This window comes from Brienomyrus brachyistius, chromosome 5, assembly GCF_023856365.1.
Source record: "Brienomyrus brachyistius isolate T26 chromosome 5, BBRACH_0.4, whole genome shotgun sequence".
Taxonomy (NCBI): domain Eukaryota; kingdom Metazoa; phylum Chordata; class Actinopteri; order Osteoglossiformes; family Mormyridae; genus Brienomyrus; species Brienomyrus brachyistius.
In genome coordinates this window covers 19,449,343-19,474,464 of record NC_064537.1, presented here as the reverse complement: position 1 = coordinate 19,474,464, position 25,122 = coordinate 19,449,343, and positions in this window count along the sequence as shown.

Here is a 25,122-nt window from a genome sequence, read left to right as displayed (position 1 = left end):
TGTTCCCCCCATGTCGTCGTTGCTTTCGGTAAAAGTGGCTGGCGACTGTTACACAAATCTGAAATGCTGGATTTTTCCAAAACCGGTGGATAGCAGGTCGCCTTTCCGCAGCACACCATCATCTCCATCAGCGCAGGACCAGAGCTTCTCAGCCCACAGAGACTCCCACTGCAAGCTCCTGCCACTTTGCATTATAGTCGGATTGAGCTACAGTAACTTATGGAAACGCTATGGCACTGTCGGATATCCATATAGTATACTTTAGCTGAATGAGCATCCTTCCAGCTGAGCTGAGTGAGTCATCACTCTGCTTGTGGAGTGCCAACAGCAAGTTCACATGCCACAGCTCTAGAAAATATAGGCGGCTATTTTTAGGACCGATGCTCCCCTAAAGGGCCTTCATGTTTTTCAGGGGAATAAAAGGAGACCAGACACCTGTCCACACTAGATTAAAATGTAGAGAGACCACCTTGTTTTTGTTAAGGCTTTGTCCTTAGAGTCTTATAACTCAATATAGACATTTTTTGAGCATGTCCATTCTTATCTCTGAAGTATATTATTTTTTTCAGTGCCATCCTATTCCAGACTTGAATAAGCAACTTTCTTACTTGTAGCCTCAGCAGCAAACAATGCTTCTAACTTAACTTAGAAATATGACAAACAGATTTGGTAGTCTACTTCAATCTGACACTGGCTCAATACTCTGATTTTTTAGACTAGGGCTTCTGCATGTATTTTTTATACATTTATTAGCTTCTGAGTATACAGTAATCCACAGCTGAAGACCTACTGCGGATAGACAAAACCACAGATCATAACGAACTGTCCATAGACCCCATTTAAATAATAGGATTTTCGTGTACATACAAGTGTAAATGATAAATTACGCAAAAAAAGACATTAACCACATTAAATTCGGTACTAATAAAGTAGATTGTACATTATTAAGCAGTACTGTACAATACTGTACCCTCTCTTGAATGAAAGGGATCCTGACATTTTAGTCTAATTCTCAAGAGACAATAGAGCTATAAAAAAATATCATATATCAAAGGATGACAGATCAATAAAAATGATACTTTTTCTACATTTTTTAACACATACACTGCAATAACGTGGCAATGAATGCGATAGATAGAGGCAGACTGGATGAGAGTTCAGTTGATGAGCTTGGGTATGGGGCCAAGGTGTACTAGGCACAGCTGAGCTGGCGGGTTTCACTGTTTTACAGCCTTACTTGCTCGGCACGTGGTTTGACACTTATGAACCATTTATTTCTGGAATGTTCCAATTTTTTTTCCCGGACTACAGTAATCCATGGATAACTGAAACCACAAATAGGTGGGTCCCGTTTGTTTGCGTTGGTTTCTTCTGGGTATAGAGGTTTCTGATCATAAGCCAACAACATGAGTTGAATCGGTGCCCTTCTTATGTGAATGCCCTGTCTTGGACTGGCATTCTGGCTCTTTCTGTGTTTTCTGGGATTTGCTCCAGGCTCCCTGTGATGCAGTACTGGATTATTGCATATAGGATATGGATGGATGGGTTCATATGACTCCATATCTCTTTGTAATAAAACTTAGATACTGTCATTAGATACGAGGCTGCAGGAGAAAAGAAGAACCAAAAAAAAAAGTCATCTGTCACCGTAGGAACTCTTCTTTAACTTAATCTGCTTTGAATGAAAATGGAGGGAACTGTTACTGAACGGCTCCCTTTTTCCTAACTCTGTTTGTGTCCTCCATTTTTGACCATGGAGATGCCTTTGCATGACCCACAGAAACTGCTCCACTAATGGCTCTTTGTCCCACGCTGCTACGAGCCGGGGTCAGACGACCACGGGAGACGCGAGGAAGGATGAAGCAGGCCGGTGAGGATGAGGGAAACGACGGTTTATTTGGGGAAGACAGCGATCAGTGACGGATCTGGCCAACAGAGGAAGACGTGGATGGATATACACAAGACAAGACAAAATAGCTGGGAACAGCTGGGCACAATCGGGGAAGCACATGTGGGTAATGAGGGGGCGTGGCACACACGTGGGTAATGAGGGGGCGTGGCACACACGTGGGTAATGAGGGGGCGTGGCACACACGTGGGTAATGAGGGGGCATGGCATACACGTGGGTAATGAGGGGGCGTGGCACACACGTGGGTAATGAGGGGCGTGGCACACACGTGGGTAATGAGGGGGCGTGGCACACACATGGGTAATGAGGGGGCATGGCACACACGTGGGTAATGAGGGGGCATGGCACACACGTGGGTAATGAGGGGGCATGGCACACACGTGGGTAATGAGGGGGCGTGGCACACGTGGGTAATGAGGGGGCGTGGCACACGTGGGTACTGAGGGGGCGTGGCACACACAAGGGCTGGACGCGCAGGTCATGACACACGTGGCTTACTGTGTATCCTAGGACCTGCACTCTCTTAGCCTCATTATCACCAAATACTTTTATTCTCAATTCTTCAATAACACAGTTTAATACACTGTAAGTTACCAAAAGACTACAGCACAAAATGCATGTGCAGCAGCTGGTGTAGCGCCTGTAAATGTTTAAAGAACATCGTTTGTGATCACATTCAAATCCCAGGGGTGGGATTGTTATGTCCCTGAGCAAGAATATGGTTTCAGTAAAAATTGAAATGTAAGAGAAATGTTAATAAATAATGCAATTATATGAGCCAGAATAAGGCAAGAAGAATGGCAATGGGCTGGATTCGGGTGACACTTCACGTAACCATGGTAATTGATCAACATCCCCCTGTCTACGAACACCTTAAATAATGCAACCTTGTTGACTCTGACAGTACTGATCACCTTGTTAGCATTTATATAAGGTCACATACCCACGTCTGCGATGGCTGAAGCATGCAAGAATGTATTGTGCCGAACAACTGGGTTTTCGCTTAGTTTTACACTGCTATATTTGCCTTTATTGCATACTCCTTTGTTCCACAGTGTGTGTATTCTGAGCAAACAAGATCTCACAATGCAGAGTTAAAAAAAGAAAGATTGTGATAAAAAGAGGTAGTAGGATATGATGATGAGGATGATGATGAAAACCCTTTATTGCTGTTGCAATACACCATGTCAGTAGTCACAAGTACCAGCGAAAAACTGGCCATCAACCGACCATACATATACATAAACATCACAGTAGGGGGTAGACCGGTCGAGAGGCAGGGGCAAACAGAGAGAAGAAAAGAAACAGAATAACGTGAGGAGAGAGGAGGAGAATAAAAAAACAGACCCCAGACTGTACTCCAGTGGGGAGGACATTGTAGGAACCAAAAAAAAACGCCTCAGCAACATAAGCACATGGGCACTACACCTTACAACATAAAATGACACAACTTGCAACAGGTGAGGGAAATGGGGAGGTGGAGTTAGTCCAGCACAGACAGACAGCCATCCGGTCCTGCAGCCATGGAGGCGCTGGTTACAGACCCGCCTGTTCACGCTGGGGGTATGAAGCGGCGAAGGCGTCGGATGGGGGGGAGGGTGCGGTCAGTCCGTGGGATTGGGGGAGAGGAATGCAAGAGAGTCTCACTGCCTTGTTCTTCTGGGGGAGTTGTTAGTTCAGCAGCGGCCTTGGCCAAGGCCAGTGCTGATTGGGGGGAGCCAAAACCTGATAGGATAGGGTTGTTTGGGTTTCAGGGCGAGAAGCTGTAATACTTCCGGGCGAGAAGCCCGCCATCCAATAATTTTTGCAAAGCCGTAAGCTTCTCCATGATGTTATCCAATTTGCGATCCATGGTCGAAGTGATGTTATCCAGTTTGCGATCAATTGTCACAGTCTGAGTGCTAACAGCTCTGCCCACTCCATCAACCATTCCGGCCAGCCTAGTGGGGTTTTGAGTGGCTGTCACCGTCTTCTTCAATCTTTGATAAACCAGGGCAATGCCTAATCCAATCAGCATAATACCTGTAATTATGGTTCCGAATAGGTAGATGTCTTCAATGTCCTCCACGGAAAGAGCTGCCAGGCACACGACCCTCCACCTCTCCCATCCGTCCATCGTGTAGCCAGCTGCATACGTTCCTGCAGGACAGTCAGGTTCCCCCGAACCTAGACTTCTCGTCGAGAAGATGGTGTCAATTGCGTTGAGGTATGCTACTGATAGGTGGTTAGTGATAAGTAATCTGACATGTAATATGATTTGTTTTGAATGAAATTGTAAAAAATACATTATACAAGATAAATGACAGTATTAGGAAATATCCATTGAAAATTCACAGATTCCCGGCTTTTGAAGTATTTTTAAAAAGCAAGAGGCAAAACGAGGCCCATATTTTGTAGTTCTCGACTGGAGCAATTGTATGCAATTATTGATTTAATCTCATTTGTTCTTTGTTAATAGGATGTAATAAACCAGCAACAGTGTTAACAGTCCTTCATATTAGACCTGAATGGCCTGATGAGTCCTTGAATATCTGCAGATTGCGCTCGGTAGAGGAGTGCAGTTACACACTATTGATGTCGCACATATCTAGCCAGAGGTGGCTTTATTTTGGTAATTTATCTTCTGTCTCTGGAGCCTTGGAAAGAAAAAAATATTTCACATTTTTTCGCTCGGTAACTGAGTTTAGCCCTTTGTAGTGACCTTGTAATACGATTTTTTTTTTTTTAAAGAACAAATGAGAAAGTTTTAAATTGATTAGCGGAAAATTAGCAGTATGTCTCTGACTCCCCTTCGGAGTGGGTTTTGGGGGGGGGGGGGTGTGTGTGCAGGCTTCTAGGAAAGTGGGAGGTCTGATGCACACAATGCAACTGAAGCCGTAACGTTCATTTCATCGCGGCCTTGGTGAGTCACGGCGTGACAAAGGCCGCGAGCGTGCGGGCCGAGCCAGGAGCTGCCGAGGCTGGTTCTGGAGAAACCCAGTGACAGTCACCCCCGGACAGAGCCACAAAGGCCAGCATTACCTCTCCCAGCAGATCTCTTACATATATTAGACAAGATCACTTTACGGCTCAATCGGGTCTGTTCTCTGTTCCATCTGCCTTTTTCCTTTGTCCTCATTGTGATTGTGCTGTTGCTTTTGCACAGTGTTCATTAGTGTGACTTTTCAGGGCAGGGTGACATTTCAGCAGAGTAACCTCCAGGCTGTCTCCATATCTGCGTGAGATTTCAGCCAATGTGGGCGTCTTTCCCCCACCCCACTCCCCACTCCCCTGGAGTTCAGATATCTCAGGTATCTCTGTACTGTCTGTAACCACACAAAAGCCAGTCAATGAGAAAGCCCACAATAGCTGTTCGGAACATGTTGATCCTGTGCAAAGATACGCCGGTTCTCAGGGAGAGTTCTGTGGCTGCAGTTCTCACTCTAATTGTAAAGCTTACCTTGGCTGGTTGGAAAAGCTCTTCACCTTGAATAAAAAACTGCTCCGGCAGCAGTAAAACTCTACTGGTGTCTCAGCCTGCTGTGTCAGTCTTCAACCACTGGGTGCTGCAGCAAGACCAAACCACATTTCGAGGCGCAAGTACCTATTACAGGAAGAAAGGCATCACCCTTCATCCTCGGGTGCCGAAGTCAGTCTCCAGCAGCTTCCTCTGTCTTATTACTCGATTATGCTCTCAGTGTGTAAATGGCTTCAAATTATGTGTTTAGTATCGCAAAACTACTGGGCTTTCAGGTGTTTTTTTTTTTTTTTCTAGGGTCTTAAACCTGAAAGCCAAGACTTTATACAATCAGCTGTTCAGCGATGTTTCTTTCTATGTCAAAAACAACCATAGTTCTCTTATGTGGATGTGTGATGTTATCTGCCTATGGTGTATAATTAGATATTTACATGGAGATTATGAGTTTTTAATTTCATGTGTTATTCTGTGTACTAAATTTATTTTTAAAAGAATGTTAAAACTAATTAAATTAATTTCATCAGAGTTGTTCTGAATGACTAAACTAATGTACGGACATCACGGCTACCGAAAATGTTCAGAGTTGCACGTGTGCTTTGCTTCAGATTTGCCGGCCGCCAGCCCTGTTCCTTGTGAAATATCACTGAAGCACCTCTCTAACATGCCCCTACAATTACACAAAATCGCTGAGGTCTCTTCCTTTAACCATGGGGGCCTCTTTTAAAGGCGCAGGTACTCGAAGGGGGGAGGTGTGGTCAACCGGTACATTTTACCAGCCAGGATGGGGGAGGGGGCTGGTTTCCCTTCAGTCAAGCTGACCTTGGGCGGGCTCTCTCGGTTAATTTGGTGTCATCGTCAGATATAAAAAAAAAAAGGTGTTTAAAACCTCAAAATGGTAAGCGGCACTTTCAATAGTTCAGGCAAGAGGGGCTGGTGCCCAGGTACCACCAGGTACCACCAGACACCACCAGGCACCACCAGGTACCACCAGCCCCACCAGGCACCACCAGGCACCACCAGCCCCACCAGGCACAACCAGGCACCACCAGGTACCACCAGCCCCACCAGGCACCACCAGGCACCACCAGCCCCACCAGGCACCACCAGGCACCACCAAGTACCACCAGCCCCACCAGGCACCACCAAGTACCACCAGCCCCACCAGGCACCACCAGGTACCACCAGACACCATCGGCACTACCAGGTACCACCAGGACCCTCCTTTGCACATGTTTGCTCTCCAACAGTTGACATGACCTTAACCACAAAGGGTTCTTCATTGACAGCACTTGCTTTCAGTATGCTATGTGCACCTTGTTTACTCAATTATATAGTTTCAGTCATAGTTATAGCTAGAGATTGTGTTTGCGTGATAGCATGGTGAGACAAAATAGTATATACTTTATTGCTTCCAGAGGGAAAATCATTAAAACTGACATGCATATGTGGGAAAAAAGTTACCAGTTGTTCAATGTTGTTATTTTTTGTTTAGGGTAATTCCAAATACAGGGAGAATAATATATAGATATTTTTAAATGTGTACTTTTTATAAGTATAGACCACATTCTTTTTTTGCTGTCTTGCTCTGCTGAAGGCAATAAGCAGCATGTGAGGCAGCGTGAGATACTGGAAATGTGAGCAAAGCAAGTCAGGCTTGTGTCTGACTGCAGCGTTTCATCCATAGTGACAAAGATTTTGCCTTAAAACGGGCTGGAACCCCCTCACCCAAAAGGTGTTAAAGTCCCTGTCAGGTGTCTGAAGATGCTCAGGTATTTCCTGAAATGTGCCATCCAGGCTTCATGGCAATTCTTCATGGCATTCGCTATGAAAACAGGGTGCAATGTAGTTTGTTTCTTCCCCTTCAGCAATTGTCAAAAAGAGTCATATTCAGTATAGTAATATAGACATCTGTCATAGAAAAAATGTTTATGTACAATACTGTGCAAAAGTCTTAGGCTGTGAAAGAATATGTGTAAAGCTATTTATCTGTGTAGTAAGTGTCTATCTCAGAAAAAAATAAAATATATATGCAAATGAACAGTAATGCAGTAAAATGTAACAAGAATTTGCTCTGATCTCCAAGGAGCCATGCTCTGGTGGTAGGCGGATTGGTGCCATCCAGAGCATGAGGATCTGCTTCATGGAAACCATTAAATAGTTTAAATAGCTTGGTAATTTCGTGCCAATCAGCTGATGGTCCTCCTTCCATTTCTTACCAATCAGATCACGGCCCTCCTTCCATTTCTTGCCAATCAGATCACGGCCTTCCTTCCATTTCTTATGCTGGAGTACGTCGTCTCCACTGGGTCCGTAGATGAGAAGAGATCACCCGGAGGCGTGGATGAGTTGTCAAATAACCTTTATTCCAACAGATCGATCTGGGAACTCTGCGACGCACCGTAACCTCCACAGAGTTTGACTTCCTTGTTGTTCATGTTTGTCTTATACCTCTTCTACAAGCAGCCCCCGCCCCTGTCCGTACGTTTCCACTTTCTGGCAATTTCAGCTTATCTGGTGCAACATGTAGTTCTGTACGTTCCTAGTTATTGCGTCAACCCTATATATTTTGCCTAGCGACTGTCACCGCAGCCTGCGTCAATAGATTAACTTTGGTGCGCACAGAGCCTCCCTCTATGTCCTTGTTCCCCTGCAGATATCACTCTCCACACTTACCGATCTACATATAGCCCTCCATCCATTTCTTACCAATCAGATCATGGTTCCCCTTCCATTTCTTACCAATCTGCATATGCTCCTCCTTCCATTTCTTACCAATCAGATCATGGTTCCCCTTCCATTTCCTACCAATCTGCATATGCTCCTCCTTCCATTTCTTACCAATCAGCTCACAGTCCTCCTCCCATTTCTTACCAATCCACTTACTGCAGGGGTGTCCCGGAGGACTGGAGCCCTGCATAGTTTTTGGTTTACCCTCATTTAACACACCTGATTCAACTCATTGTGCTAATTACAGCACAGCTCTTGAACTGAATCATTTCTGGTGGAACAGGGGAAGAACTAAGCTACACAGGGCTCTGGCCCCCCCAAGACTGGAGTTTGACATCCCTGACTTATTGTTTTGAGGTAAGTACTTTGTTAATAATCTTAAATTTTTGTGGTTTTCCTGACCTAGTTAATATTACTGCAAATGAATGTTTACTAAACAAATGGCAGAGCACTCGCTTAGCTTGGGAGAGGTAGTGGGATTGATGCCTGTATCCATAAGCTCTTCATTAAAAACATTTCCCTGGGATCAATGATGTATTTCTTCCACTTATACCAGGGGTCTCCAACTCTGGTCCTGGAGAGCTGCTATCCAGTAGGTTTTCTGTCCTACCCGGCTTCTGATGAGCCATAACTGTTCCTGGTATTTATCTGAGAACAGGTGTGGCTCATCAGAAGCCAGGTAGGATAGAAAACCTACTGGACGGTAGCTCTCCAGGACCGGAGTTGGAGACGCCTGATTTATACCATAAAAAGTTTTGGATAGCTAGAAGGACATCGGCACTTTTCCCAGACCATTCCTCACGAGCGCCGCCAGCTCACTTAACAAATTAACTTAGTTAATTAGTTAAATAACCTGATGAGGTATTGATTAGCCAAACATGGTATGGAAGTCGTTGGGGCAACAAACACATTGATGGTTACTGCAAACACTGAGGTCATTTTCTGAGAGATTTTTAAATGTCTAAGCTGACGCTCTTGTGCTTTGGCAGAAATAAAGTCATGATGTTATACCCAAGTGATAGAAGCTACCTGTATGGGAAAAAAATGTGCACACACACTTATCTGTAACATTAGGACAGCAAACAACTTATCCTTCCAACAAGCACTACACAGAACAAGTGCTTTCCATTTGAGTTTTTGGATGGGAATCAGTCATGTGATACAGGCAGGTGCAGAAGCCCTCAATGCATTATTGATAAATGGGAAGATCAATCAGCACTTTCCCACTCTCATAACATGGGCGAAGCCATCTTAGGTCTGTACTCTTGGGGAAAACGATGACCCATATTGCGAAAATGCCTTCCCCATTGACCTTGAGTTAAATGCCCAGTCCTTAGACCTCATTAAGTACGTCTACAGGTAATTATGGCAATTAATCACCAAGAGCGTTACGTGCTCAAGTCCGTGCTGGAGCGCTATCCGTCATGGGGGGTGATGAGCGGTGTGTCATTTGGGTGCCGAGGGACGCGCCGGGGGTCAGAGGATTCAGTATGAAGGCACCTCAGCTGAGCGGTAACCCCCCCTGACTCCATCTATCCAGCAGGGGCCCTGTCACAGTGGTGTGGCTAACCTTTAGCTTTCCACACCGCCCCTCTGACAGCTGGGGCTCTGACCTTGCTGCCACTGTTTGACTTTTCTGCACTGCCTCAATGCTTCTCCTGTTTCCTACCAGTTAAAGAAAAACAGAAAAACATGCAAAAAGTTAGAAGTGTAAGCTTTTCTGATAGACAGATATTTTACTATTTACATGCTACATTTTTTTTGCAGAATGCTTTGTTGCCACTGTCAAGAATTTTATTTCTCACATGTACACAAGGTCTACAGTGAAATGCAGCTCTATGTGCAGACTATAATGTGTGATTAGAAATAACAATTGCAAAAAACACATTTGCGCACACACACACACACACACACACACACACACACACACAGAAGTATTGGAACACCAGGTCATTACACCTATATTCACTTTTCTAACATCCTATTCTAAATCCATGGACATCAATATGGAGTTGGTCTCCCTTTGCAGCTGTAGTACAGTAGCTGCCACTGCACTCTTCTGGGAAGGTTTTCCACAAAATTTGGCAGTGTGTCTGTGGGAATTTTTGCCCATTCATCCAGAAGAGTATTTGTGAGGTCAGGCAATGATATTGGACATGAAGGCTTGGCTTACAATCTCCATTTTAGTTCATCCCAAAGGTGTTCAGTGGGGTTGAGGTTAAGGATCTGTGTGGCCAAGTCAAGTTCTCCCACACCAAACTCACCCAACCACGTCTTTATGGACCTTGCTTTGTGCACTGGGCCGCAATCATGCTGGAATAGAGAAGGCCCTTCCCCAAACTGTTCTCACAAAGTGGATGCATGGAATTGCCAAAAAATGTCTTGGCATGCTTGGTATGCATTAAGAGTACCCTTCAACAAAGGGGCCAAGCCCAACCCCTGAATATCAACCCCATACCATTATCGCTCTTCCACCAAACTTTACAACTGACACAATGAAATCAGGCAGGTAACTATCTCCTGGTATCTGCCAAACCCAGACTGCCAGACAGAGGAGCGTGATTCGTCTCTCCACAGAACATGTTTCCAGTGCTATAGAGTCCAGCGGCAGAGTGCTTTACATCACTCCTGATGCTTGCCATTGTGCTTGTTGATGTGAGGCTTGCATGTAGCAGCTCGGCCATGGAAGCCCATTCCACGAAGCTCCTGGCACACAGTTTTTATGCAGAGGTTAATGCCAGAGGAAGTTTGGAACTCCGCAGTTATTGAGTCAACAGAATGGAGGTGACTTTTACACACTATGTACCTTAGCAATCGGTGACCCCCACTCTGTTACTTTACGTGGGCTGCCACTTCATGGCTGAGTTTCTATTGTTCTTAAATGTTTCCACTTTGTAGTAACACCCCTTACAGTTCAGTGTGGAATATCCAGCAGGGAACAAATTTCACAAACTGGCTTATTGCAAAGGTGGCATCCCGTGACATCTACTAACCTCTTTCAGAAATGTTTGTAAACCTGACTGCATGGCTAGATGATTGATTTTGAAGTACCTGAATTCAATGATTATTTAAGAGGTGTGTCCCAATATTTTTGTCCATATAGTATATATGTGTGTGTCTACACATACACACGAACATAAACTTGGTACAAAATATTTCATATGACTCTTTGCAGCTGCGTTTAATTTTATTCTCTATCAAGGTCTGCTTATATTGACCCTACAGAGCACATGGAAACAGTCATGTTGCATCCATAGAAAAGAGTCTATTCATCTCTGTTTCTGCAGTTACTGTTTCAATCTGCCTCTCCACGGTCGCTAGCAGCATTTCTCTTTGAGGTCCTCTTTAAACCGAAACAAATGCATTATTCTCAATCACCATCTTCAGAGCCACTCGGTGCTTAATTATTGATGTCTTCCCTCCAAGAGCTTTTCGCTAGATCCATTCCATGCAGCAGTGTCATCATTGAACCAATAATTATGGCTTTGCTCATCCTTTCATTAGCTCTTTGTATGATTATTTGGTGAAAGTGGAATCATAGTCAGCAGAACTTTGGTTGTAGGAAGTTAAAATGTTGACGTGACCTTTGTTCATTTCAGTTTTGCTCCTGATCTAAGCACTCAGTACTATTTAACTTCAAAGATTAGGAGACCACACACGGTTATAAAGTAGACTAACCAGCCAACCATCCATTTTCCAAGCTGCTTATCCTACGCCTATCCAATGGCCACGAGGCAGGGAATAACCCAGGATGGGGGGCCGGCCCATCGCAGGACACACTCACACACCATTCACACACACATGCACACCTACGAGCAATTTAGTAACTCCAATTAGCCTCAGCATGTTTTTGGACTGTGGGGTGAAACTGGAGTACCCGGAGGAAACCCCACGACGACATGGGGAGAACATGCAAACTCCACACATGTGTGACCCAGGCGGAGACTCGAACCCGGGTCCCAGAGATGTGAGGCAACAGTGCTAACCACTGCACCACCATGCCACCCCTTACAGTGCTAACCACTGCACCACCATGCCGCCCCTTACAGTGCTAACCACTGCACCACCATGCCGCAGTAGACTTCAAAATATTATTTCATAATACCCTTTAAAGCCCCTGAAACATGCATTTTAGATCTGAATTTGCTGCTGCTTCTTCTGTTCAATGGGTAGTCGAAGGAATATGTAACAGGACGCCAAGGAGAATGCCATTTCTTTGTGTCCCTCCAGCTGTTAATGCCGGTGTGTGATCAGAAGATCATCATCAGTTTACTCCCAGGTTGTTGTGCTGTAATCCATCACCGACGTCATCGTTCATGTCAACAGCCACGAGCAAGCTGCCTTTGCCATGGCAACCGGCATTAAGCGGGAGCGGTACCATGGGGTGAGCAGAGACAGAGCAAGAGTGGAGGAGACACCAGCAATCACCTTTCAGCTGCTAATACAGTTTTGTCTCCTAACTGACACCTGCTAGTGACAGCCTCATGCGGTTGATAATGCCTTATATACCAAACTGTAGCCTGCAAATTACAAAGAAGCACTTAAATTAGTGTCCCCGATGTGTACCAGAGGTGACATGTGGAGTAATACTGCTTCCATCTCAAGAAAGAGTTTTATCAAAATGCATACCCAGTGTGATATTATATATTCTCCCTATAATAAGGTTCCATTATATGTTTTATAATGTTTAATAAACAATGAGTTTATCTTAGATGGGCTTTCTAGTTAGAGCTGTTTTAGGTTTAGTCACATACACTGCACAGGGAATGGCAATGTATCAATACAGCAAATCTGAAATACATCGAGCAAAATTCTATCTTTAGTCCAGGAGGCTCCCGTCCTAGTTGATCATAAGCCGGTTTTTCATTCAGTCTCAGCTCTTGCATAATTTATTTAGAAAAAGATTTGGATAGTTTCAGGTGCTAATTAAAATGTGGATGTTAATGATTGGTGCTGTTGAGTTGTCCTTTAATCAAGTCAGCGACTGGAATCAAATTAGTGTTTTGTAAAACACCTGTGCGAACCAATCAAATGCACCCTTGGGCATTTTATTTTTTTTAACTGATATCTACAGCACATTTACAGCCTTTTCCTTTGAATTATCAGGAAAAAAAATCTTTGTACTGTACTTGAAATATAAACAAAAGTAAAATACTACAAACATCAAATGTTACCTTCCCTTTAAATGAAATCTCCAGTGTCTTTTAAAGTCGGGCTACAGGCCTGCTGTGAATCTGTGCCCTTTATAAGGCAACTGCTCCCAAAAGAAACTGCTCCAGAGATCAATCATGTAATGCATCCTCTGTTCTGTTGTGATTGCAGGGCCAGGTTCAATCTGCACTACACACACAAAAAAAAACAGCTGGAAACAGCGTTTCTTCTTTTGTTACTGCTGCCATTATTCTCACTTTTACTTAGCGTTTAATGATTTCAATATTTATGCATATGAATAGCATATAATTTATGCTAAACACCTTTGGCGACAACATTTAAGGAGTTCAATCACAGAACAAACTGGACTATTGCTATAGAGTATAATTATTAATGAAACTTTATGATTCCAGAGTAAAATAATTTAAATATTATTGTAATTAATTTAGGTATGTTCCTCCTCCCAAGCCTTGTTTGTATCCGATTGTGAAACTCTCCCTTTACTGATTGTTCCAGTATGACTTTTCTGCCACACACTGTGTGCATGTCGATAGTCATAATAAGTTACGGTTGTAACACTATGAGCTCAGGATGTGGGTGTGTATGTGGAGGTGGCCTTGGGGCAGCATATCCCAGGGGGCACTAAGGAGCGAGAGGTGTAGTTTGCAGACCAACACCCCCAAGATCACTTTCTTGTTTTCTTGGGAGAGGTCAATGTACAATACAGGGGCGATTTCCTGGCTGCATGCTGTTGATGGTAACAGAACCAGCCAGTCGTGTGTCGGTAGATGACTCGGTGGGTACATTCGATTTTTGAAAGAAAGAGAAGAAAAATTTATAAGTAACTTATCTCAAAATATTACATCACACAAAGTTGTTAAATTTTTCCCCAGGATATTTGAGTAATTAAAAGGGTATAACCTTTTAAGAATAACAGCACAATTTGAGAATATCACTTATTTCACTTATGAAATTACACAATTATACATATTGATTGCTGTTTGTGATATAATAGAATAACGTAAGGGGCATATTAAGAGAATTGCCAGAAACTACTATATAGCATGAAGGGGTTTACATGTCCTGCAGAAAGGTGATAAACACATTAACTCAGATTAAGTTAGATCTAGAGTAGCACCAATCCTTCTGTAAAACCGAGCTCCAGAACGATGTGCCCAGACGTGTTTGCACTCCATTATAGCCATTTCCGTGACCTGGTACTCATTTTGCTTTCATGAGTGTTTCCATCCTGTACCGACTGTCAAACAACTGCTTTGGCTTCCATTTTATCAAACGCATCTCTATTCCTGTCCCAGAATGAAGAACCCCTTCACCTCCCTCTCATTCCTGGATTACGTGGTTCTGAGTTCTGCTTCCTGTCCTATCCTCACATATTCAAATCAGACAGAAACACAAGGTTCCAACCTTAAAAGTTGTGACCTGAAACCAGTGCAAGAAATGAAAAGAATATTCGGGGGGGGGGGGGGGGGCAACTGTCTAAAAAAAATGGGGGGATTTACATAATTTTGGGGGCCCTTTTAAAAATAGTAATTAATGCACAAAGTTTCTCCTTTTAATATGAAAAGAAGCCCAGATTAAAAAGCATACAATAATCACCAATATACATAAATAAAATGCATAGTATTACTGCTCCAAGAAGTGTGCAATCATCCGTATGGCAGAATGCCATCTACTCTTCACCCCCATCAACTACCCCCTGACATGCTTGCTGTTTGATTTTAGCTACATCACGGCTGAAGCTCTCGCATTGTTTATAACCGGGAAGGAATGCTACTGGCTTTAACACGCAATAAAAGGTATATCGATATAAACAGTATTGTGTCGTTCTTTGTCTCATTTTCAAAATATATTGATATGGTATGAAAATGTGATATATGGCCCAACCCTAGGTGACCGTGAAAGTTTTTAATGGGTGGATGGCGAAGCCAAGGGTAAGCAGACAATCCGCAGCAACGGCCCTAGCAGAAATTGGCTTTATTGTTTTTGGTTGCCAGGCGACCCAGTAGGATAAGCGGTTTGCAAAATGGATGGATGGATGGATGTTTTTGGTTGAATTAAATCTGCATGTTTAATTCCTGGTTTAATCCTGGTTCTGCTGGCAGAGGCTACACTGCGAGTCAGGCTGCTTCCAGGCTCACAGTTCCCAAGAACAAGGTGAAGCAGGAGATACTGGCAATAACCAAAAACCAACCAGGTCGAGGGCAGAAGCAACTTTCTAATGCCGGAGAAGAACGCCAACTTGAGCTTCATGGATCAGAGGATGACCTCAAGTGACCTTCAAAAAGAATGGTAACCATTAAGTGCGAGTGTGCAGTGCACTGCTAGGACAGTTCATATCAGGATCCTAGCAGTAGGACTGAAGACCTGTAAAGCAAGACAGAAACCCTTCATTAATGAGAAACAGAGAAGAGGCATGTTAGAGTTTGCAAAAAAAAATCATATATATATATTTAAAAAAAAACAAAAATTTAAAAATAGAGATTTGTTTAAAAATATAGAATGATGTGTGTGTATGTATATATATATATATATATATATATATATATATATATATATATATATATATCTTTGGGTATATATATTGATATGTTGGGGGCATGATCGTGGTTTTTAGGGGTGGAATTATCTGACACTACCTGAATCCAATATATAAAGGAATTGGCTATAATAGCCCAAATAAATGCCAAATACTTCTCTTCCGCAGGTCTTGTAACCCAATGTGAAATAAAAATTGTAAATATAAGCATGTGGGTTAGCTAAATACTCAGGGTAAACCTGGTGTTCAGGGAACACTGCTTTACTTCAGTTTACTCCTCCTAAAACCGCCTTTAATTAAAACATTTTACTAAACTCTTGTGGATGTGCTGCTGTAGCCTAATCTCTGCATGACTCCAAATCTATAGATTAACTTCATTCTTCTGAAGTGCTTGTTTCTTTCTGGGGCCTGTTCCACCAAGCAGGGTTTCTTGCTGAGTCGGATAACTTGGCAGATTTAAGGTAGTTTGAACTAAATATAAGTGAACAAACATAAAGTCCATTTACCCCAGACAACCTTAAATCCCACAATTTATATGGATATCCTGCTTTGTGGAAGCAGGCCCTGGTCTGTGGTACAAAATATTTTGATGTCTCTCTGTCCTTCTTGTTTGTTCCATTTTACCCCCTCTCCCCAACCCCCCCCACGTTTCATAGATGACTGATTTCTTCACAAATTTTGTTGTCACCACTGATAAGATTATCATTACTTTTGCAAATATCTCACCTTCGTGTAACAGGCTTCCTCATTATATCAATCACACACCAGATATTGCCTTAACTGATGGAACTGATCTTCTGAGTATTCCTGTCCTTCTGCAGAGCCCTCTTCTATCAGACTGCTTCTGTATTACAATGGATCTGCAAACTGGGTATGTTTTTAACTCGACTACAATCACACTCTTTACAGATATAACTTCTGATAACTTCTCCTCAAACAGTTCAAGCATAAAAGCAGCTGGAGAGGCAGATGAATTTGCTGCCACTCTGTGGGCTATGATGAATGCTGTGGTGCCTTTAAAAACTGTTTAACGTGACCATGTCCCATGATATACTCAATATATTTTATCATTAAAGCTGGCTTCTCAACTATTAGCACACTTCTAGATGTAGGTGGTGCCTGGAAAACAATCTAATAAGCTATAAAATGTTCACTTTTATGTAAACATAATTTTTCTGCATAATTGATAGGAATAAAAGCAACTCTGGATTTCTTTGTACTATAGTGGGCGAATTAACTGGGAATCCCACAGCAGACAAGAAAAAACACATCACCCAATAAATTCCTTTGATGGCAAATTTCAAAGGGACTAAGATATTCTGCCAGCTTACTACAGGAACTGGCAGGTCTGCCGCATATCTACTACTAGCTTTGCTTTTATATATACTGACTTATGCAGTATACAGATAACACACCTATAAAACTAATATTAACTAGAAAGCCCATCTAAGATAGAATAAATAATACCTTCTGTATATGTTCCCAAGTTTCTTAACATTCTTCTATTAAATCCCCTTCTGAAGAGGTCTAATTAGGATTTGAATAATCTCTCCAGCTGTAAGCCTTGAATATTCCGTATTTATTAAAAATTCAGGGATAAGCATTGACCCTCAGCTGTCTGTCCTTTGCAATTCAACAAGGCCGATAATATAATTCAGTCTGGTTTGAGACAACAGCGATGCACTGAAACAGCACTTGTCAGGGCAATGAATGACACGCTTCTGTCCTCTGACTGTGGTAAAATTGCTGCTCTTGTACTTGTGGACTTAAATGCCGCTTTTGACACCATAGATCACAATACACACTAGAAAATCCTGTGACTGACTCGGTACCTTCCTGGTTTAGGTCTTATCTGGCAGACTGTTATCTGTTTCTTTGAGTAAAAGGATGGATCTTCAGAATACTCAGAGGGCAGGTAAGGAGCTCCAAAGACCAAAATGTACAGATTGATATTTCTAATCTCTAGATATGCTGTCCCTAATGGATAATATCTTATATAATACTTTGTATATGAGTTGTTATTGCAAGTGACCACTTTTATATTGCATGGAGAACATGTGGCATAACTCACAAGCTCTGCATGCACTATTTATACCTTGGGTTAACCACGATCATGCCCCCAAGATATCAGAAATTACACACACAGCTGTGGAAGAGACCATTCTATATTTTTAAACAAATCTCTATTTTTAACAATCGACAAACCCCAAGCTGACATTTCCGTCATACATCGCTGAATGATGGGAATACTTTCTGAGAAATGCGTCTTTAGGCGATTTCACTGTTGCTCAATCATATAGGATACTTTCACACACCTAGACGGTAAAGCCTGTTACATACCTAGGCCCAAATAATGATTAAAAAGTTCAGTGTAGTAAATACATAAATCAGTAACATAGCTGTATATTATCATTATCAAGTACTATGTACTGTATGAAATTGTATGTGTTGTATTTTACACAAGTAGCATGCACAGCGCAGTAGTTCGGTTACACCAATCTCACCACCAACACGTGAGGTTTTTCAGCTCTGCTATAATCTTACAGGACCACCATCCAGTAAGACCACTGACCACTGTAATGTCGAAGTAGAAGCTCATGATGCTGCACTTGATGATAACATAACATTTCACTCTAGAAATGTTGAAGTGTCTTTCTTTCATTTTCCAAATTCTGCTGAGGTCAGAAACACACAGTCTCTGCACGGTGCAGGGAAGCTGCCGGCCTGTGCATTCATTACTCCCATACTAGATCATTTTAACGTTCTGCCGTTTGGCTGAACTAATGCTTCTTGAAAGAACCTCAGAATGTAGCTGTTGAAACATGTGAGCACATTAGTCCTCTTCTCACCTTCCAACACTGGTTGGCTGTCAAATTTAAATTAGTGAATAGAATATTATTTCTCACCTTTGAAGCCTTAAATAGATATGCAGTGATATGCACCGAAGTAATGCATCATTCACAAAAGGCTTGTTGTCTCATGGTACCAGAAATTACAATGTCCAGCATGTAGCAGGGCCTTTTCCTACAGAGTGCCTGTTTTATGGTGCTTCTGGGGGATTCATATGAAATTTCCATGTCAAGCCTAAAAAAAACATGTAAACTAATGATCAGAGGTGATTTTTCTGAATGTAACTTTCACAAGCGTGTTACCCAGATTAGCTGAGGAGACAAGTAAAAGTACATCATGTTTATAATAAACTCAGGTATACATATTGGAGAATCTGTCACAAAAAATAACTATATTGTAACATTTTAAATTAAACACAAATAAAATGACTCATCCACTTGATACCACTCATCCCACTCTCTTTATCATCCTCTCACAGGCCCACTATAACAGGTCCTTCAGTTTTTTGATCTGTCAGCAGCTAATTTGTCAGGATCTGTCCCTGCCATGTTCCCACTTGGCCAGCAGATGCCACTGACCATCCCATTTTTTCCCCTTTTGTTCCTGAGTATCTAAGTAATTGGTTAATTTGTCTATAATTCACACCTGTCCCTTGTCTAATCCTCATCATAGGTGTATATATGCATCCACCCTTGTCCTATATCTTTGTTGGTCATTGTTAGTGCTGTGCATTTGTTCGTTCCCGTGCCTTGCAAGTGTTACTTGTGTTGTAGCACCCATTGGTGTTCTTCGTCCCAGTTTCCCCTAGCCTTTCCCATTGTCTAGGTTGGACCTTGTTCCTTCTTGTTTATCCTCCCTGCCTTTTGTTTTGACCCCTCCTGGTCTATTTTGGTTTCTGGTTTAGTGTATTTCAGTTTTGGAATAAAGCTGGTCATGAGCCGTCACTCCTGCCCTGCATCCTGTCATGACACAATTATTTACTCTTTACTCAAAATGCAGGTCTATTGATTTTGTTTCAGTCTACAGTAGCTTATTTACAATATGATTTTCAAACTGATCCTGACTGCGAAGTACACTGAGAGCCACTTGCGGTATGGTTAATTTCATGAATATTCATCGACTTCAAGTCTGGCTTACCTGATCAAGTGCATCAAATTTTTATTCCTTTGAAAATACACTTGAGATTGACGCTATTATGTATCAAATGATACAAAAAGAAGTCAAGACAGATGAAATACACTGATTGTTTCTTCATTCAAAAGCACAACTGTAGTTAAATTCCATACGTGGTCAGTGAAATACGCAGATATTTTTGAAAAATACATCCCTGTTGTTCATTAAGAAAAAACATTCTATGGACATCAGAAATGAACATATATCATTGTGTCTAACCCCCCCCCCCCAAACCTCTTGTCAGACCTTTTAATTGTTTTTCTACTGTATAGGCTCACAACACTTTCAAGGCATAGGAGACTGAAATGAGAGAGAATGTTAATTTGGAAAGAATCAGACTTTGATTTAAATGTCTGTGAGGAATTGATTTTAAAGGGTCTGATTGCAAGCACTTTAAAACCACAGTCACATCGAATTAGCATGTAGAAAAGGGGCACTGCTTCCCATCATTCTACTAACCTCGGTCTGATATGTACGGCAGCCACCAGAATTATATTTCAACTGACTTCTGACACCAAATGCCACATTATTTGCATGGATTTTATGTTTGGCAATTATTAGTGTACTGCTGTTTATACCGATTTTGTGTAACTAGTTTAAACAGCATGAGAAAAGCAGTGGGTTGAGAGGTAGGATTATTTAACGTGGTTTCCTTGGCTTTGACAAAAAGAAGCCCTTTGAATATGCAGGTGGATCAGAGGCCTATCTACACCCATCTGGCAGAGAAACCCCGAATCCAGCTGCTCTTGCATGGAAAGGATCCTGTCTGGCCAGCCAGATTTGGTTTCAACATTGGTATCAGCCCTGAACCTCCGGCCCCCCCTAAACACGAAAGATACTCCCACAATATTGGTAGAGACATGTCCCTACCATCCAAACCCAAATCTATACACTTGCTAGCTAGTATTTACCTCCTCTAATTGCTGTTTTTTTTTTTAAATGAAAGGCATGTATTAGATATTGATTTAATATTCAGAAAGAATTTCTATAGGAACTCTGTCTTTTTCAATAAACACACGACACCTTTTATATTGCTATTTATATTTAATTTGGGGTCACACAGCACCACTGGGGGGGGGGGGGGGGGGGATTAAAATCCTGCTTCTGCTCTCTGGGGTCTATTCTTACATCAAATACACCTAAGTCAAAAAAATTCTTAAGAAGTTACGCTTCTTAAGACAGTACACTTAAATAAAAAAAACCACTTCCAAAGGTGGAAGCGACCTGCACTGTGCTGGTGCGAAGTGGGCAGGGTAGGTGTTACGACACTGTCTGCATTGCCTGCAGTAGCAGCCCACTTAGTTCGAAGATCCCGAAGCTTGGTTATTAAAGCTCAGAGCAGCTGGAACTGATGCTAGTAACTGTAACAGTAACAAGCTTTGATTTGGAAACCGAAAAGTGTTGCATGTTGTTTATGGCTGTGTATGACTAATTTAAAGTAATTATAGCACGTAATCTATCTAACCAGGTAACATTATTTATACCGAGTGTTGACAGGGTTGCCAACTCTCATCGATCTGGCGTGACACTCACGCTGTCAGGTTCTCATGCAAGATGTCCTAAAACAAATCTATATTATTCTATTATAAACCTAAAATTAGCTACATAAAAAGCTTTGGGGTGGTCTGCAAACCCAACAGGCTATTATTTATTATTACAGTTATTTATTAAGGTAATTAAGCTGTTACATATGTGTAAATGTGTTTGTATGGTGTGCAGACTTCAGACCTCAAACTGAAGATCTCACTCCAGCCAGCTGACCAAAGTTTGGCAGCCCTGTGCTGATACCAACATTAGCAAACCGTCAAACGTTAAATACTGTAGTCACCCGTGTCTGTGGGGGATTGGTGCCAAGACCTACCGCAGAGCGGAGAGCCGAAACCGTGGATAGTAGCAAACGCTATAATTTATAAATTACACTGAGACCAAATCAGCAGATACAGGGGTTCAGCTGTATGCTGTTCTATTGGGCTTCCTAGCCTCTCGCTAGCTAACTATCTAAGAGTTAACTAAACCACTACTAGCAAAGAATCTTACTCAACGCAACATGACAGCAAACTACAGCAGCAAAAGATAGATTTTAACAAGAAGGTGCTTTAATAAGAATGAAGGAACATTCCTCTTCCACTTTCATAGGCGACTACAAAAGCTCCGCATAAGAATATCTGATGGGACGAATGAAATGACCATGATTAGGCAGATTCCAATGCCGCAGGCCAAAATTGACCAACTGGGAGGGCAGAGCACAAATTTGTGTGGATGTTACCCACCCCTGCCCACTTCTAGATCCAGCCATGCTACCTGTAGACTTACCCAGTTAGAAATGTCAACATTTACAACCCGACCTCAATGTAAGATGGCTGTGTCCTTCTTCAACAGAAGCAATATTTATTAGTACTTATATCTTATTTGTTTCTGTTTTGTGCTGAAACTTTGTACCTTTGCATAAGCGGTTTGTTGGCACCTGCTAGGTAGATAATAGGCTATATGTGCTATACTGTAGACGCACGAGTTAACACATAAGTAAACACATAAGGTATGCAGTTTTCCTCACAGTGCCACATAAATATATTTAGGACAAAGGGCAGTAACTAAAAAACCATATATCTGAGTCTGAACACTAACTGTAATCCATCATCAATAACCTACCAAAATCTATCAAGCTGTACTACATATAAAATGGTATTTTTCAAAATAATTGTGGTTCACAACATTTCATGTAAAACAAGTACATTTATAACAATAGAATACTGAAGTATTTAAAAATAGAAAAGACAATAAGTAATAAAATGTAAGGAATACATAAACATAAGAGTTCATGTGGAAGAAGCGCATCCTGCTCTGAAATGGGACACAGAATCATGATTATGGTATTTGTTGCAGTCCTTTGAGAATGTTACAGAAGTTTTGGAAATAATTCAAGGGTTTCGAAAGAAAGGAAACAAATGAAGATTTTTTTTTAAGTCCACTTTGAGTTTCCAAGAGAGAGTGCATGTAATTTGTTTTTACTCATTTTTGAAGGACCTCGATAAGAACAAGAAAAGAAGCGATTCAAAACAAATTCCATTTATTTTTTTCACTTTATTTATTTGTTTATTTTGATTTGTTTGCCTGCCTGGAATAACCATTTGGAGGTATTCTTACCCTGTTTACCCAGGATAAGAATAACAATTTGTGCATCACTAAGTTAATTATGGTCTGTCTCGGCACTTGCAGGAATCTGTCGTCTTTGCAAATGAAGGCTGTTTTTCAAAAGCGAGGGAATACATTTGCTTCAGAAGGAGCATTCTTGGAAACAAAATGGGGGTGTAAAAGTACTTTTCATAACAAGTTTTGCTTTGTGATGTTTTACCAGGCTGATGAAAAAGTATGAATTATATTATACAAGCAATGGTACATGAAAAGTTTTAATTTTTAACCATAAACTATGACAAGCAAAGGAATTTTTGACAGTTGAAATGTCAATAATAGCTTTCTCTTTTAGCTAGTAATAAATAACCTTCATACAGTATAGCTTGGAATAAAAAGGTAAGACAAATCTTTGGTTACCTACTTAGTTAAAACATATGAGATCAGACACAATTTTAGCACTCATAGTATGGCATTGGAAAGGTGAAGCCAAAAATCCAGGCACAAATTGAAGCACCACATTTTCATCTTTATTGAATCTGGACAGTATAAGCTTTACAAAGGAAGCACATTTGCCACAGAGCTTCACCAAACACAGCTTTAGGCTGTGAACTCTGCCTCTACCCACTTCTAGCCTAACAAAACATCTCTATGGTGGGGAGTTACTTGCATAAAACACAAGGCATGATGGGAAAGTGATGAGGCCACTGCAGCACAGAAGTTAACTAGTTTGTTTAACTGGTGAAAAAGTATATATATGTATAATTTTATGAACAAATGCCCTGTGGAGAACTCTGAGTCAGGTCAATATTAATATACATTTCCATCAAATTAAGAAAAATTAAAACTGTTCACATGAAACTGGACATTATTTATAAAAGTGATGAGCATGTTGGTGTATTTATGAACTGTCTATATTTCACCAGGAATTTGATCAAGTTATATTTTTATAAATAATCCCCTTTTATTGAGGGATCCAGTCGAATGCTTCATGTTCATATAGTACATTAGCTCATCAAAGAATATAGATGTGGGAAATAGATCTGTTTGTTTGTCAGTAACCCGGCCTTGACATTACTGTCGTTCTCAGTCCTCTTCCTGGTGCCCCTCTTTGCCAGAATGTTTTCATTCAACCCACATGGGCGCCTGGAACAGGATTGAGAACCACTGACTTATTATGGCTCCCTGATTTGAAACTATTGCTTAAAGGTTTCTGAGCTGGTGCTCTTGGGAAACTGAGGCTCAGCTGGTGTTTAAACAAAACAGAGCGCTGAAGGTCATGCATTCCGTGTTTGTGACCAAGGGAGACTGGCCCGTTAAAGGTTGTTCATTGTAATCTCTTGAGAAATGCCACACCGGGTTTACATCAGAGACTTTCCATATAGAAAATACGCGCAAACTCACAGAAGACTGAGAGAAATGGCAGGAGAGGTAAAGAAGGGAATATATTTCTACTGAAAGGTCACAATATTACTTGCAAAACACCGCATGAATAAAAAAAAACGCACACGATTAAACATAATGGAATCGTTATTTAACAGACATACTGCGAAGTCAGAACTTTATTTTCGTTACTACCTTCCAACAGTACAGCTCTCTCATTCCTTCCTTACCGAGATTCTTTTAAAATGCACATTATTACATTCCTGGTTCTGATTTCTATGCCTGCAATCCAAGTTGAACTGATAATGCTTCATCAGAGCTGTTTGTACTGTATCTGATAATAATAAACTATTAATATTCATGTCCTGACCAAGCTTGACCAATATTCTGCAATTGTCTATCTATCAATCCATTCATAAGTTCATACAGATTCAGTAAATACTGGTTATTCATGTAATGAATTACAACCTGACAAACCTGAATAAATTTGAAGAAAAAATGTGTTTTTGTATTGTAGCTACTGCATGGCTCTTGAACATCTTTACAGTAGCTGTGTTATTATTTCCACTAAAATGTATTTAATTGGCAGGCAGGGGCGTCTTCAAATTCACATCCTCCCTCTAAGAGACAGGCATTTTCAATGAAATCTTATTATAAACTGCCTGTAATATCACAGGGGTGGTACAGTGGCTCAGTGGGTAGCAGTGTTGCCCCCCCCCCTTCCAGAGATGGGGTTTGAATCCCGCCTCTGCTCTGTGAGCATGGAGTTTGCATATTCTCCCTTT